We start from the raw sequence: 17,321 nt of genomic DNA, 5'->3' as shown, positions 1-17,321 counted from the left end.
TGTTTCGTTCACTTAGTTGTAAGCCAAGGTACACTTTGTAATATAAACTCCATTTTTTAAGAAATGTATGTTTCTTATGTTACTGTATAATATTATTAAATAAATAGTGTATAGTAATTATCTTAATTTGGTACATTTGTACAAAAAATTGTTTTGTAAAAATGTATAGTTTCTTCTTATTGATTTAATTATAATATGTGTTCCTTTTTTATGTTGTTAAATGTTTTTCAATTCATGTAATAGTGTGTTAATACCGTTACATGTTTCTTTTATATTTAAGGTGAGATTTTGTTTTCCTTTTCTCCTTTCGAAGAAGTTTGTTTTGTTCACTTAGTCGTAAGTCACAATAAATTTTTAATGTAAACTTCATTTTTGAAAAATATATGTTTCTTATGTTGCTGTAAATATTAAATGAATTGTGTATAGTAATTAACTTAATATGGTACATTTGTACAAAAAATTGTTTTGTAAAAATGTATAGTTCTTCTTGTTGATTTAATTTTATAATGTGTTCCTTTTTATGTTTTTAAATGTTTTTCAATTCATGTAATAGTGTTTAATACCGTTACATGTTTCTTTTATATTTAAGGTGAGATTTTGTTTTTCTTTTGTCCTTTCGAAGAAGTTTGTTTCGTTCACTTAGTCGTAAGTTGCAGTACATTTTGTAAGTAAACTTCTTTTTTTAACAAATTTATGTTGTTTGTGAAAATATATAGTTCTTCTTGTTCATGTAATTTTGTAATATGAGTTCTTCTTTTTTACGTTATTAAATGTTTTTCAAGTAGTTTTGAGTGTTGATTTATATTACCATTCTTTTGTATCTGAGCTTCAAGGTTACAAATATTACATGAATTAAAAAATGAACTGAACATTAAAGCAGGCTCATATTAACAAATCCAGCAGTGTCCAGGAGAATGGGATATTGGCTTTGTTGTACCGGTGACAGAGTATATCCTAGCTGAGATGTTGCATAACACAGTTAACTGTCTTCCCTTAATTTTGTTTGTTTTACAATAGAAATCAATAATAAAAACTTATATCCTGGTATTCTGGACAATTTGTTTAGTCCTGATAATCCTGGGATATCAATACTGCTATTCCAGGATTTGAAGCATTTAAAATTTACACAATTGTCCTTGAAATTAGCATTATTCAGAACGTTGGTAGCAAAGAAGTACAATTGTTAACATGTTAATCGACATTAGGTTTCACCATTAAAATATAATGGCAGTAATTTAATAATAAAAGCTTGTTAAAGAAAAACATCAGCATTGTTTTCCACACAGTGTCCACTTGGCATTTTGTGATGTGTTGTTTAAAAGAGTTAATATCAGGAAACAAAGCTTTGCTCTGCATTTTTTTTCTGGTAAATCGTGTTTTGGGATTCATTTTATGATATACTTGTCCGCAAACTATAAATGCCATGGCTATTTATTGTTGTGTCCTCTTCTACATTAAAGAATGCTAGAGAGAAAAATGAAATGAAATGAAAATATCTTTATTCCTTCTACAACATTACACTTCTTGCATCATATAAAATGGTAGGAATATACTCAACCATCCTACACAGTTTTGATGGCCGGCAGTCAAAAAATTACACTATTATCAGTTACTACTTTTATGACACTGAGAATTGGCATTCGGCCTCTGTAGTGATATCACTTTGTTTGTTTACAAACTACTGTGGACAATCGTAAACCTTACCCATTAATATAAAATTAAGTAACCAAAACATAATTACTAGAAAAATTATACACACTTCTTATCAAATACTGCTACTTTCGTACTTTTTTTTACCCATGAAACCTAAATTTCCCCATACTCTTTGTACAACCTTTTCAGCACTCACATATATACATTCTGAAATATTTTATTCAATTATATCTGTTAATTGTTTAATTTCCTCAGAGTTCATCAGCCATTTTTTCAGGTGAAACTACACTTTTCCATATCAATTGGCAACATATTAAAACACTTTGGGCCTAAAAAAAACTCTTGTAACTGCTTTGTTTTTTACGTTCCGCATCATGTACATAATGCTTATATAAATGTTCTGTTCCATTATTTCCGCTTCTTTTAAACAAAATTTGTAATACTTTATAAATAAATAAATGTTGGAGTGGTAAAATATTCAGCCTTTGATAAAGAGGAAAAAATGATTCTCTCTTGTTCTTATATAAAATATACACAAAAAAATGGTTTTGGGTTGCTCTAAGTTTTCTTATTGAATTTTTAAAAGCTCCTCCCCAGCATTGAATACCATATTGCAACCTAGAATGTATAATGTCTGTAATAAATCTGAGTTATATTTATTCCTTATATAATAAAACTTCCTAATTTGACGCTTTAAAGAATTTATATATTCAATATGTTTTTCCCATGACAATTTACTATCTAAAAATACTCCTAGTTATTTTAAATGCTTAACTATCTCAATTTTTTTCGCATTTACATGTTTTTTTTTATTACAATCAAAATCATGAAAAATTATATCATTAATAAACTTAAAATCTCTAAAATTAAAATAAATTACTTTAGTTTTAGATACATTTACAATCATTTTATTTTGAACACACCACAATTTCAAAATGTTTGTCTTTGTATTACACATTGCCACATCTCCTCTTTGCTTTCATTAACATATAATAGAAGAACCAAATCATCTGCAAAAGCATAAATTTGCCCTTTAAATGGTTTTTCTATCAAATCACTAATGTACATCAAGAACAATGTGCTTGAGAGAACAGAGCCCTGCGGCACACATTTCTCAACTATTTCTGGATTACTATATAATAACAGTCATTAAATTTGACAATTCGTTCTCTGTTTGAAAGGTATGTATTAAACCAGCTGTGCACCACTCCTCTTATTCTTGCATGTTCTAATTTAGAAAGTAAAATAGTTTGGTTCACCAGGTCAAATGCCTTTTTATAATAGATAAATAATGATGCCTTTTTGCCAAAATTCCAAAATTGATGTAAAAACGGTGACGTATAGATAAAAATCAAAATTAGCAATCGCCCGCTGAGCAGCTAACGTCCATGCATAGAACCAGTTTTACACACAAAGAACTACAAAAATGTTTCACCACTCGGTAATTTGCGTACTGCCGATAGTTTTTGTCCACGAATAGACAGTGCGGACACTTGACGATGTGCCAAAATAAATATAAAAAATAATAATTATATCTAAAATACTATTTGTTAAGATGTAAATTAGAAAACTACTTCAGCCTAAAAGGAATTTACCATTTAGAGCCAAACCCCAATCAAAATACCAATCTGATAAATTTAAGAAATGTTGAAATCGCACATCAATTAATAATTTTAAAATCAAGGCAACCAGATGGGTTGAACCTAAGATGATTCTCTTTTCCTTTTTATAACAAAACATTTTTTAGTTCTATGTAAACATTTACAAATATTCTACACACAGCTGATTGGAATCTTGTTGTTTATGGTATTTATTTGTTAAAATTTTATTTTGGTTATGTCTTTTGTTCTTGGTTTGAGTTCTGTTTATGTTTTAATTCAGTGTGGTTCTGTGAACTCGAAAATTAAACATGAGCACTGAATTTTTGTTTCTGTTTTTGTGTACACTTTAAAGTACTTAGAAGAATAATATTTGTTAAGCCGTAGTTGTTACTTTGATTATCAAACTAGTTTTTCATCCAGAATGTACAAACATGTTTTAGCAAGACTTATTTTTGGATTCTAGTTTCAGCTTTTCCATTTGATTAATATTGTGAAATCCTGATTTTTTTAAAGTATGTTTAACCCTAGATTACTTATGTGTCGTAAAAATTACGACTCGCCGTTTTCCAAAAAATGCTGTATCTAGACAAATAGCGCGCCCCCCCGCCCCCCCACTCATAGTACCTTCCTCCCGCCAGTAGACAACACCAGTCGCGGAGTGGCACGCCAACCGGTCAGTTCTATCAATACACATTTATATCTGTCTCGTCAATTTGACGACACTTAAGTAGTAAAGTAACGTTTTTCCCTGAAAGTTGTTGATTGTTTTTTATCCTGTTAGATTGGTTTTATTTCATAGTATACGCGTTTTAGCAGTAATTATTTGTAGTTAATTTTAGTAGTTAGTTTTTCCAAGTTGTAAATATCAGTTTTCATACACCATGGGTGATGAAAATGACCGTGTGAGTGCACAAATAAGGAAATATTTAGAAGAGGATAGTGATCCTGACAGCGAAAATGGTGGCAGTGAACAAGAAGATATTTTAGAGGACCGATGACGTGGAAAGCACTGACGCAGACGACACGGATGCTGATGAAACTTACCAACCTCCACTACAGGAACCGGAAGCGAGTTTACGTGAGTGAATCGTCTGATAGTGACATTGAGGTTCAGTCGGTTACAAGTAAAAAACGACGTAGGTCTAAAAGTTTGCCTTTACGTCAATCATCTGATAACGGCCCATTACCTAAAACTAATTCACTAGACCTACCTAATACTGACTCTCCAGCTACTGCAGGTAGCTCAGCTTCTCCTGATGTTCCTCCTAATGATGACTTACTTAGGCCTATACCAAACACACATAATAAAAACTCCGAAACGTTGCCTAGCCCTGAACGACCTACACCTGACCAACCTACGCTGGTCAACTTATGCCTGATCAACCAATTTCTGATCAACCTACGCCTGATCCACATCTGTTCAGCCCCAATGCCAGACTTATCCGAGCTAAGAATGGCCATGTGTGGAACACTCGACCTCAGCCTTGACAACAAGCATCCACGGCTCTAACAGAAGTGTAACCACTGACAACTGGTTCACGAACATCAAAGCTGGCAGAGGACTTGTTGCAGGATCCCTTCAAATTGACAACTGTTGGGACAATCCGTCTAAAAAGAAAAGGTGTCCCAAGTGAGCTTGGAAATCGAAAAGAAAAGCCTGTAGAGTCATCGATGTTTCTCTTTGACCGAGAGACAACTTTGGTTTCTTACAAACCTAAACGAAACAAGGTAGTAGTACTCTTATCTACCATGCACAGTGGTCGACACTTAATTCCAACACAAAGAAACCTGAAATTATCCACACATACAACTCAACAAAAGGAAGCAGTTGATACGCTAGACAAAATGTGTGGAGACATGTCATGCAGTAGAAAAAACCCGTCGATGGCCCCTCTGCATTTTTTATGGCATATTGAACATTGCCTTTGTGAATCTCATATGTGATTTACTGCATGAACAATCTTCGGCTGGGAAACAAACCACTCCAAAGAAAAGCTTACATGAAGCAGTTGTATAAGGAGCTAACAGAACCACATATGAGATCGCGCCTTCAAAATACCTCAACTGAGGAGGAACACTCGAACTGAAATTTGTGAGCTGCTTGGAATTGCAGTAGCACCACAAGCCCCAAGAGCTCAAAGGAGCCAGAAAAACATGTTTTTAACTGTCCAGCTGCCCTCAGAAGAATGACTACTACATATTGTGTTCACTGCGGCCATCCAATATGTGGACAGCAACCGGGCCGTATGCTGCTTAGACTGTGACAATAAGTACCCAATGAACTGAAAACCTAATGTTTATCAATCTACCTAAACAATAAATACAAATGTAAAAATTTTTCCAATACCAATAAAGTAGTCTCCAACTTGTATATTTTGATATAAATGTGTGTTTAATTCAATATAACAATTTTCTTGTATACAACATTTTTTTTTCAAACCCTGTATTTTGAAAATGTTTGTCAAATCTAGGTACGACATGAATTTTTTTTTTCACAGGATGTGGCAATGATAAACCTTTCAAAATTTTTTCACCAAAGCTTTAAGAGTTGTAAACCAACACAGGAATATTTATATAATTAAAAAACATGTTTAAGGCCTTATATAAAAAAAAATATATGTGAGTCGTCAAAATTACGACACTTAAGTAATAATGTAACAATAAAAAGGCTTAAGTAATCTAGGGTTAAAACTTCCTGTTGGTATCCGAATTGATTGAAAAGAGCCACAGGATCGAGTATCGGAAACTATACATTCCTAGTAAAAATTCCAGGGACATTATAAAAATTCACGCATGTTTCCCGGAGTCCGAAACTCATGCATAATGCACGCGTTTCCAGATTCTCATCGTTGGTGGTAGCCCTGGTTAGAGTCCTGTGAAAGTATCGTGGCTCCAAATATATCCCACTATTAACGGCCAATATACGAAGAATGCATCAGAAAGTTATCTACTACGGAAGTTACCGAAGTGCGCTTAGTTCGTGATGTGTAGAAAAAGTACATAGACAACAGTACCTCCTATATTTGCACCCAGATAACGAGCACAATTTTAATGTTATCAATTACTGGTTCTTAAATATTTTTTGTTAGCCTTTAAGATACAAGAATATAATCACGACAACACAACTACAAGGTAAGTAAACCCACGAAAGGCTGTGGTTTGTGTCCGTTAGATTATATTCAAGGACTACGAAACATAACATAAGGCTCCTATATGTACGTTGGACTATTTGGTTTGATCAGTTCGAATCGTCCGACCGATCGTCACGTGTGCGAAATCGTTTATTCCCAGCCGTCGTTCAACCAATCCCGCTCTGACGTCGGAAACTGATGAGCGTTGTTGATTCGGTCGGCTAGCCGTCTGTAGACTGGCGACAACATTAAGTTGCGTTTATACTGGCAAGTAAAGTTTGATGACAATCGGAATGTGTGAGGTGCAATCTTTCATAGACCAACAGAGGCCCAGGCCGCGATACAAGCGGCGGGCAGTAGGCGCTGGATGAGCGCCGACTTGAAGTTTAATGTTTGTGTTGTACATATGAGGAACACTCGAAAATAGCCATGACAGACGTAAGCAGGAGGGCAGTACTACACAATGGCGCTTATCCGCCGCCAATGCTAGACATTAAATGTTTATCCTCAGCTGTTTCTCCAATGTCTAACCCTCAGCTTATTCTGTCATTGCTGTGCAACCGGACACAAATGCCCCCTTTTCGGCGTTACTTGTAGATAACCAACTACTTTCTTCTCTAAAAGGTATCTATCAGGCTTGGTAAAAATCCAGCTGACATTCTGGTGTACTAAAAAAAACCGGGCTGCACCTCTTATTAGACCGTTAAAAATCAAATTATTCAACAAACCGAATCCTTCAACTCTATACAGGGTGATACATGAAGTTCTCCCCCCACTTCTACAGCACATTGTACTAGTAAAAATAATGAAAAAATGTTATATAAAACATAAGTCCGAAACGTCTTCGTTAGCGATTTACAGCTAGCGAAAGATTTCGCCTGAGGAAGTGCCATGGTAAAGAGTAAAATAAAGCCATACGATAACTTTTGGAAAGGTTATAGTTTAATAAGAAATAACTGATTCTATGTATTTTTTACCTGAAACAACTATAAAAATAAGTTTCAGAACTGTACCTGTTAGTTTTTTGAGGGATTCAGGGTTAAATGCAAAAAATTTGGGGCACGAAAACAATGTTTTTTTAATTTGGATTTACAATAACATGATAAATTGGTAAATAAATGACATACGAGAGACAAAACAACCATTAATTGTAGAAAAATTAATTGCTAGAAATTTGATAAAAAAAAAATTCAAAGTCTAAAATAAAACAGAAATAGTACCAAAAAATCGATTTTATCAGTATAATACATTACTAGCTGTCAAGCGCGCGAGACGCGCGAGCGCTGTGAGCATTGTTGAAAATAAAAATCAAAAACAAAATGTTTGTTCCTTAATGATGAGAGTAAAATTAGACAACCAAGATTAACTGTTCAACGTTAAATAAAATTTGTTGTAAAATAAAACATCATCATGTTTTATTTACGTTGTATTTTTTTTTTTAAATAAAAATTTACATCAAATGTTCGTAAATAAATGAAGCAAACATTTTTCCCAATATTGTTTACTAATCATCGAAATGCAGTTTTTTGTTTTAATTATTCTAATTGGTAACGCACGAATACCGCTGATACAACCAATGGTATTCTGTACTGTTACGTTTAGAACTGTGTAATTAGAGTGTTTTGTAAGCTACAGCAGGAGATGCTGGTTTCTGTGAATCCTTTTATTAAATCAATTTTTCTGTGATTATAAGTCGATTTTTATTCAGCGAAAAAATCCTTACTTATTTACATCAAGAATAACAGCTGATATGGTTTTTATTTTGGTGGATACTGAAATGGTAATGCTGAGGCTGCTGTAGAAGAATATGACTACGTTACCCTTAATAGGGTTCCAGATACCAAAACAATTTCAGGAACTTTTCGGTAACTCTTCGGGGAAACAGGAATCACTACCAAGTACTAGAACCAATTATGAACAAGCTGTCCCACCTTGATGAGATATTGTTATTAATGCTGTTCAATCGCAAGTCCCAGGTTAAGTACCACGTTTTTCTAGCGGATAGGATTTCACATCAACGTGTGGAGGGTCACTTAATCGAAACCAATTTATCTTTTCATAAACAAAAGGTTCAACATCTACAGCTAGGATGGTCCGCTTCGCTTGGAGTTTTGCAACTTATTGGAATATTAATAATCAACTTCTACAACGTAATTTGTTTACGTATGAGGGCCACAATTCACTCGGTATGGTGACTATAACTTCAACAATGAACACACATGGGCAGAAAACAATCCACAATGAGGTATTGAACAGAACTTCAACACCGATATTAGCGTCAATGCTGGTGTGGGCCTTTTGCACAATCTGTCTGATTGGGGGAACCTTTCATATTACCTGGACGCCTAAAATGCTGATTCTGTTTGCATTTCCTTCAAGAAGAGTTGCCGCAGCAGTTAGAGAAATGTTCACTTTACATCTCAACAAAAATTGTTACTTCCAGCATACGAGTCAACCTCCCCCACTTTTTCCACTGCCGATTTCTGCTTACTTAAATGCATGCAATTTCCTGAGACACTCATTTGTCTGGAGGGCCACAGCCCTTGCCACCAAGATCACTCAATCAATCTCCATTGGATTATTGCATCGTGGGACTGATGAAAGACATTTATACAAGACAAAATGAATTTTCTCGTGAAGAATTAATTGCCCATATTATGGATTCGCTGTGCAGAATACAGTGAAGTCCTGAAAACTTAAAAACGCAACACAAGCAATACACAAAACGTGCAAGCAAAATGTAATTGATAATGATGGCCTCATTTTCGAACATCTATTATAAAAAGGAGCTACTTTTTGGCCCAACCGATATTAATTTTCTTAAAACTATTAATGTATTATACGAATAAAATTTCTATTTTTGGTACTTATTTCTGTTTTAATTTGAGACTTTGATTATATCAATTATCCTCAGAATTAAATTCTCTACAATGAATTTTTTGATTTTTATGTATTTAGTACCAATTTAACAAAGATATTTAACATCAAAAACTTAAAAAAACATTTTACCGTTCCCCAATATTTTGCATGAGAGGACCGGGGGCGCGCCTGGGCGAGGAGGGGGCGCCCTCAAAACTACATACAGTACAGTTCTTATAACCTATTTTTATTACTTTTAACAGTAAAAATACATAAGAATCCTACGATATTTCTTACTTAAATCATAACCTTTCCAAATTTCAGTTATGGCATTTTTAATTTACTCTTTAAAAATTATAAAATTTATTATTATAAAAACCAACTTACTATTAAATAAAAAAATATATTAAAAATTAAGGTTCTTCTTTTTAAGAAAATAAAAAAAAAATAATAAAAATAAATTAAATTTATTAATAAATGGGTTAAAAAAAAATAATTAAATATATTATTAAATTTAAATTAATATTATATTATATTTAATAAAATTAATTAAATTTTATTAAAAAATTAACTTAACTATAATAACAATTAATTAAAAAAATAATTTAATATTTTAAATAATAATAAAAATAAAATATTATAAAATTATTTAAAATTAAATTTTAAAATCTTTAAAAAAAATTATAAAATAAAAAAAAAAAATTAAATATTTAAAAAAAATACTTTATAAATTAACTTTAAAAACATAATATTATATTTAATTAACTTAAATACATAAACATTTTATTACACAAAATTATTATAAAAATTATTATTAAATTTAAAATTTACATAAAACAATTGTATTATTAAACCCAGAATTCAGCGAAATCTTTCGCTAGCTGTAACTCAGCTAACGAACGTTTTCGGACCTATGTTTATATAACATTATATTTTCATTAATTTTTACTATACAAAGTGCAGTAGAAGTGGGGGGAGAACTTCATGAATCACCCTGTATCCCCTACAACACTGTACATTTTAGGCTTTTGCTATCTAATCTAACACGTCTTTTAAAAATACTATTTTCACTCAAGAATAAGAGTTAAACCAAGATAAACTCCACTACAATAGTGGAGGTAACCTTCGATCAACCGGCATCAGATGGAGCTTGCAAACATATGTTGATCTCCATTCACAATTTCACGAACCACGTTGCGTAAAATATTTCGAGATTAATCAGTTTTTGATTCAAGGAGCTGTCAAATTATGTCTTGATTTCACAAGTTCTTGGACACGGAAAATTGTTTTTGAAATTTTCCCAGTTCTCAGGAAAATTCCCGGTCGGGTGGCCACCCTGATTTGTTATGACAAACACATAAGAATACTCCACCAAAATGTATAATGCATTAAAAACAAAATTTACAGGCTAGCCCACTTTTTAGAAGACTCTTCGCAGACATAGCAATTTTTACTGAGCACAGCCTAAAAGAAGAATTACTACATCACACAAGGCTACCTGGATACACTCAAAGCAAGTTTCATCAGACGGAACCATATGTAAGTGACAGAAGCAATATTTGTCACACACGATCTGGAAAATCAGAGGCAACAGACATGCCTGCACTGGTAAGAATGTGTCTGTGAGATAGCTATTATTATGTTGAAAATAAGCAAGGACCCTCTGTATGTATTAGGAACATACAAACCACCTAATGACAGGCTGGAAGAAGGTCTGAAAATCCTCTCCACATTGCTTGAGACAACAAAGGCTGAGACTCACCGGATAGTCATAATTAGTTATATAAATATTAACAACTAACTGCAAATCGTTAAGACCAGAAACTTACTGAAACACTGTCTAGGCACAATATGGAAAGACGAATTCTACCCCATACTAGGATTACACCTACTACCTTTATTTCCATAGACTTTGTATGCTTGAACTTTAAAAACGAAGAACTTAGCAAAGTAGTAATGAATGCAGAAATGTCTGATCAAACAGCACAGCACAATCTTTAAAACAAAAGTCATACATTCCTAATATTATGCAAAGATATTTCACTAAAAACAACATTGACTCTCTTCGGATACAAGTACAACATAAAGACTGGATGGAAGTTTTCGATGCCCAAACTGCTGAGGATGCACACAATAAGTTTATTAATACTAACAATAGTAATGGATGCCACCTGTCTGAAGAAGAACCTACGAAAGGGAAAGAAAAAGAGACACAAGACTTTTTGTGATGAAGAAGTAGCCAGACTCAAAGTTGAGTATCTTAAGAGCCTACATAAGTACCAGGCATCGAGAAATACCCTAGATAAGGTGGAGTAAAAGAATATGACGAAAGATCAAAAACTCTGAAACACTAGGCATCTATAAATCACATACAGAGTGTCACAAGTTTTTCGATTCCAGCTTTGTAGAAATCTGCTGCCTGAGATCTTAACCACTGCAGATTAACAACAGCATGAAGTTCAGCGTCACTATTGAAGCGCTGCGTTGCGAACCAGGTCTTCATTGCTAGAAAGAGGTGGTAGTCACTTGATACCAGATCTGAACTACAGTCTAGCTCAGTCCGCCGAGCTGATAAGACGCACCGTACTTATCATCCGGTCATCCAACCGGTCGTGTTCGCGTACACGTTACTACTTGACGCGACGTGCTACGCAGTGATTTCGCTATACAGTGTTTATTGAATTTCATATGAACTTAAGTTGATTTAACTATGTCGTCTCACTGTGGCATCTGTGGATTATCCTACGGGGAATGACGAAAATGAACAGAAGATTAAGTGCGCCCGGAAGTTGCGAAAACCTCTTCCATTATCGGTGCGTCCAAGAGGATGTTGATGGAGCGAAATTTCCGATCTTTTAGGGATTGGAAATGCAAGAGTTGCAGAGGTGAAACAGCTATTAGTTCGGAGGGTAGGGCTGAGTACATACAAGAACTCTTTAAAGTAATAAAAGAACTGAAATCAGAAGTTGCCGAGCTGAAATCAACTAGAAATGAGTTAAAAAGCCTATCCGAATCTATGCAGTTCGTCTCAAATAAGATGGATGAATCGACTAACCTAATGAAAGAAATTAAGGTCGATTTAGCAGCTCTGAAGAAAGAGAAATGAATATCTGCGTAATAGGAATGCCGCCCTCGACACAGAGGTAACTTCTCTGAAGGATAGAGTTCGTCAGCTAGAACATTACTCAAGAAAAACAACCTTGAGATAAGTGGGATCCCTGAAACTCCGAATGAAAACGTCTTCAGCCTAGTAAGGACATCAGAGCTGTCCTTGGTGTACAGATACAGGAAAACGACATCTCAACTGCCCACCGAGTTCCATCTTTCAAGAAAGACCGCCCCGCGAGCCCCTCATAGTACAATTCTCAAGGAGGACAGCTCGTGACACTTTACTCAACAAATTCAAGGAAAGGAAAGGTGATGACAGCAAAACAGATTCATGCCTTCCCGCTCAGAACGTCTACATCAACGAACATAATATGTCCCCAGAAAATAAGGTATTTCTGTCCAAACTGAAACAGAAGTGTAAAGAAGTAGGTTACGATTACGCGTGGTGCAGAGACGGAAAGTTTTTTTGTCAGGAAGTGTCAGGGCGAACGTTACCGCAGAATTGACAACTATGAGGAACTTGACAAGCTAAAGTAAAATGTGAGTTGTGTTATTATTTATACTATCTATTGATCAATTTATTGTTTACATACTTCTTTGTTGTTTTGTTCTTATTTTTTGTTGAGTTTGTTGTATAGTTTATTATTGTTAAATGTATATATATATATATATATATATATATATATTATAAATTCCACGTTACGCATTTATTTTAGATAACTTTATAAGTACATGATGGACATAGTTTTCAAATAATTGTCAATCCGATCTGGATACATTTTTTGAACCTGGAAATAATATAAACAACTATAGACTGATATATACAAACATAAGAAGTCTGAGAAAAAACTTTGATAGTTTAGTGGCAGAAATAGGTGTTATGGAACATAAATTTCATTTTATTATACTTAGTGAAATATGGGTTAGTAGTCATGAGACAGATTTTTATAATATTCCAGGTTACACATCATTTGCCAAGTGCAACGATACTTATAGAGCAGGTGGTGTTATAATGTTTTGTACATGATTCAATAGATTGTAAACAGCTAAATTCCCCTTTCAATATGACAACAGCTGATACACTTATCCTTGACATTAATATAAACAAAACCTACTTTAAACTAATATGCTTATACAGGCTACAATTTATATCTGAAAATTCATTTCTATTGGAACTGACTCAACTTGTATCGGAAATGAAAAATAACATTATTTATGTTGGGGATATAAATATTAACCCTATTGGAAACAAATGAAATAACTCAGAGCTACAATAGTATAATGAACAATAATGGGTTTTTGTCTTTAGTAAATACTCCAACCAGAATAACAACAACTCAAAAACACTTATTGATCACATATTTGTTAGAAGTAGATATATTGATCTCTTTTCCAGTGATGTGTTTTTGATTTAGGAATAACGGACCATTGTGTTCTAGGACTAAAGTTTAATAACAAGTGTAGCACGTCAGTCAATTTAACAAATTGTAATCCCAGTATTGACAGTTTCGTGCCTGATTTAGATATGATCAAAAATAAGTTACAAAATACTGATTGGTGTGAGATTTTTTATGAAGAAGATGTTAATTGTTGTTACAATAAATTTCAAGAAGTGTTGAGTAGTATTGTTAATAGTAGTAATAGAATAGCTGTAATTGATTGTAAACTAAAGAAAGCTAAGTTAATAAGCCCATGGATTACTAGGAATATTCTTAAAAGAATAGCCAAACGAAAAAAGCTTTACACAAATTTGTAAGAGGAGAGACCATATGATACAACATTTAAAAGTTACTTTAATAGATTTTCGAATAACCTAAAACAAGAAATTGATAATTCAAAAAACACATTTTATGCAAAAAAAGTTAGAAAGTTGTAAAGGTGACATTTCTCAACAGTGGAAAATCATTAATAATGTAACAGGTAGTTCTAAAAACAATGGTGTCGAACCGGATTGAGTTTAGATAATGGGACTTGGATAACTGACCCCAGTACTATCGCAGAAGAAATCAACAAACATCTATCTCTCGGTACACTCTGATAAGCCCAGTACAATCACTACCGAAACACTAACTCCTCTTCCCATTCAGAACAAGTCCTTTTTTATTGCTCCTACCTCCGTGGACGAAGTCAAAGCGGTTGTTCGCAATTTAAAAAATAAGAAATCCACAGGTTTTGACAATTTTAATGTAATTTTATTAAAACATATAGTGGATGACATAGCTCCTGTTTTAGTGTATATAATAAATAATAGTTTCAGTAAAGGTTGTCTTTCCCGAAAGTCTTAAACTAAGCTCAGTAGTACCTATATTAAAAAAACCAAATTTATATAAATTGGACAACCTGAGACCTATAAGCCTTCTTTCAGTTTTTTCTAAATTATTCGAGAAAATAATGATGATAAGGCTGGACAGCTTCCTAAATAAATCTAACTTCTTTAGTACTAAACAATTCGGTTTTATTAAAGGCAAATCAACGGAGAGTGCGTTAATTACAGTAACAGATCATATTTTTGCTAGCTTAAATTCTAAACTTAAAACAACAGGTCTATTCATTGACTTTAAAAAAAAAGCTTTCGACAATGGTTTAATCATGAGATCCTTTTAAATAAATTAGAATCTGTCGGGATAAGAGGAGTAGCTTTAAGCTGGTTCAAGAGCTTTATTACAGGACGAAAAACAACGAGTTAAAATTAATAACACCTTTAGTGAACCACTCACTGTTCAAACAGGGGTACCTCAAGGATCAATGACCTCAGCAACCCTTTTTTTCTAATTTTCATTAACGATTTTAATTAAATTTAAACTTTCAAGGAGATATTAACGCTTTTGCTGACGATATTGCGCTCTTTTACTCACATAAAAATTTAATTATAATAGGAAATTCCATAAATCATGAATCTTTTACTACTTAAAAAAATGGTGCCTCTATAAACAGAATGCAAGTAAATGTTAGCAAGACAAAGTTTATAAATTTTGATTTCGCTGGCTTCGACATACCCTTTCCGTTGGTTTTTCCATTCCTCAACCTGTAATACTCAATTATGTACCTGTCCAGCCGTTAGAAAAAGTAAAAACTATTAAATACTTAGGAATAATACTGGATGAAAAATTCTCTTTCGAACCACATGTATATGACTTACATAGAAAATTAAGATCACAAATTAGAAAATTCTATTTTTTAAGAAATTTTTTGTAATAAATCACTTTGAGAACACTTTATTTTGCACTGATCAATTCAAGACTGCAGTACGCTTTGCCTTGCTGGGGAGGAACGTTTTAAGTCGTTAATGGATAAATTAAGAATTACTCAAAATTATTTCTTGAGAATAATTTTAAAACAACCAAAAAGAACAAAGTTCATTTCCTTTATACCAGCAGTTGAACATCTTACCAATACAACATCTTTTTGTTTTTAAAGTTCTCAGATTGTTTTTTATTAGAAGTGGAAATAGAGAGAACACAATGCCTAATTATCTGCATAACACAAGAAGTTTTGGAAATAAATTCTTTAAACTACCCAAAGTTAATAGAGTTATCTTTCGTAACTCTTTTCAATATCGGGCCCCAAATAATTCAATCAACTTCCACTTCAAATAAGGAATATTAACAATATAAAACATTTTTGTAAAGAAACGATTGCTTGGCTTTTTGTTCAACATAATGTGGAATACCTGAACACGTGCTGGTATAAGCAAAATTATATTTGGATAGAGATGGAGATATGTGGGCCTATTGCTGTTTTAGTTGTTGCTAATGTATAATTATATTGTTGACCCATGTCATACCACGCTTTATGGACAAACAAAGTTTAATTGATTAATTATGTATTCTTGTGTATAGCTTTCAGATGTCACAGTTTTGGCGAATTACTAAGTGTTTATTGAATGCTAGACTGAAATAACTATTATGTAAAAAGAATGTATATTTCCCTTTGTACAACTGATCACACACTACTGGACAAAGTGATCAGTTCAGATTTCTCGACTTTTTTATTGTATACTTTTGTGAATTGCAATATGAGAAATAAATTCATTTATTCATTTACTTTACTTTTACAGTAGATTTATTCCATTATTTGCTATTTATATTAGTTGTGCAGAAACAATGGCGGGTTGTAGTTGTACACTTTGTGACAGTGAAATCGATCTCGTTATCAGTAGTGATTGCGACGATTCAAGTGAGTGTAGTGATGTACCAGAGCTTTGTGAAGTGGTTGGTGGCATTGAGGATGTAGTTCGGAGTGATCACAGTGGCAGGGGCAGTGACGGCGTGCCAGACAATGATCTTCACCAAGTAACTGCGCAACAAACAACCCGGCGCCCAGCTGTCCGTGTGCCCCCTCCCTGGTCTCATACAATCAACTTCATTGAACCAATATATAGTTAAATAATTAATATATATAATTATAGTTAATTACAATGACAGAACGTATGTAAGTTGAGGCGCCGCGTATTTTGACCGAGCGCGACCGGCAGAGCGAATTAATTGAGGTTACAAACACCGTGAGCGCCTGGAAACAATGCGAGCGGGAGAGGGTTAACCTAGTAAACTTCGTGAAATTGGTTGGAAATGTTCCGAGAGTTCGGTCATTGTGAAACGGCGATTTTCACAAACGTTGTCATTGATTTTCAACATCAAACCTTCAGTCACTAGGCTAGGCCGACCATTACGACTATCGTCATGAACATGGTGCAGCCATTTTTAAAGTCAATACACCACTGCCTTACTCTGCTTTCACTCATTATTCCACTTCCATAAACTTCACACAGTTGGTGATAGATGGTTGATGGTTTTTTGCCAACAAAATCCTTATCACTGAACACATTTCACAAGTTTTTTTCAATTGCAGCACACATTTTAATTCATCACAGTGAGAAAAGTAAAAGAGATACAGAATGCGCATGACTACAGCTTGATGAGTACTGAACGCCAGATTGTTTTGACATCAAGATGGCGGCTGTAGCCCCACC

This window comes from Homalodisca vitripennis, chromosome 4, assembly GCF_021130785.1.
Source record: "Homalodisca vitripennis isolate AUS2020 chromosome 4, UT_GWSS_2.1, whole genome shotgun sequence".
Lineage (NCBI taxonomy): Eukaryota > Metazoa > Arthropoda > Insecta > Hemiptera > Cicadellidae > Homalodisca > Homalodisca vitripennis.
This window is presented reverse-complemented; position numbering follows the sequence as displayed.